Source organism: Seriola lalandi, unplaced genomic scaffold (genome assembly GCF_002814215.2).
Source record: "Seriola lalandi dorsalis isolate HSWRI2012SDOR001 ecotype SW California unplaced genomic scaffold, Sedor1 jcf7180002054339, whole genome shotgun sequence".
Lineage (NCBI taxonomy): Eukaryota > Metazoa > Chordata > Actinopteri > Carangiformes > Carangidae > Seriola > Seriola lalandi.
This window is the reverse complement of record NW_019524892.1, coordinates 14,425-15,438: the sequence shown is the minus strand read 5'-3', so window position 1 is coordinate 15,438 and position 1,014 is coordinate 14,425. Positions and strand designations below refer to the sequence as shown.

Genomic DNA, 1,014 nt, shown 5'->3' with positions numbered 1-1,014 from the left:
GACGTGGACACCCAGCGAGTTGCTCTCCTGGCTCTGTCCTGGTGGCGTATGGGAGCGTAGCTCTGAGCTGAGATGTACAGTCCCGTTCCACAACGTCGGAGACAAAGTTCTGTCCCCGGCCGCCGGCCGGTGAGGACGGGCGTCCTGCATATTCCTACATCTTCCCAGAGTCCTTTTGGGGCCGTGACTGGGGAGCTAAACCATGCAGTGCACATTGATTCACATCAAGATGTGACCTATAATGTGGATGTTGTAGTAACAATGATCTGCAGCTAGTTATGTAAATATAAATGATCCTTTTGTCATTTCCACTGAAGTTTTGTAATTCCTGAAATCCACTTCACTTGTTTACCTGGTACCTCTGCAGCTCTTGAATGATGTTGGTTTCTTGCATCAGCTCAAGCAGATGAACAATCCTGGTGCTGGATTGGAGCGGAGACGTTCAGCTGCGTTTTTCTGTCCTTGAAACTAAAGTCTTTTGTGTTTATGTCTCCAGGAAATCGAAGTTGGTGGCAGCAGGAAAGCCATTATCATCTTCGTTCCCGTTCCTCAGCTGAAATCCTTCCAGAAGATTCAGGTGCGTCTGGTGAGGGAGCTGGAGAAGAAGTTCAGTGGAAAGCACGTTGTCTTCATTGCACAGGTGAGGATGATGATGATGATGTCCACCTCTGGTTCTAGTGGGAGATGTGAACTCTGTTCTCTACAGTGTTTTTGCTGTTGTGACGTTACACATGTAGAAATATGAGTGTGATTGTTGTGATAGTTTGAGCTGCAGGAGCCTGTTGAGTCTGTTTCTGTCCGACGTGGACACCCAGCGAGTTGCTCTCCTGGCTCTGTCCTGGTGGCGTATGGGAGCGTAGCTCTGAGCTGAGACGTACAGTCCCGTTCCACAACGTCGGAGACAAAGCTCTGTCCCTGGCCGCCGGCCGGTGAGGACGGGCGTCCTGCATATTCCTACATCTTCCCAGAGTCCTTTTGGGGCCGTGACTGGGGAGCTAAACCATGCAGTGCACA

The 1,014-nt window shown here is 50.4% G+C and overlaps 2 non-coding genes across 2 annotated transcripts; both read left to right on the top strand.

Moving 5' to 3' along the window:
- Nucleotides 1-217, top strand: LOC111656015 (small nucleolar RNA SNORA73 family). Its single transcript, XR_002760840.1, has one exon. It is a non-coding gene; the product is annotated as a small nucleolar RNA SNORA73 family (small nucleolar RNA).
- A 581-nt stretch (nucleotides 218-798) lies between these two features.
- Nucleotides 799-1,014, top strand: LOC111656014 (small nucleolar RNA SNORA73 family). The gene has a single exon (XR_002760839.1). It is a non-coding gene; the product is annotated as a small nucleolar RNA SNORA73 family (small nucleolar RNA).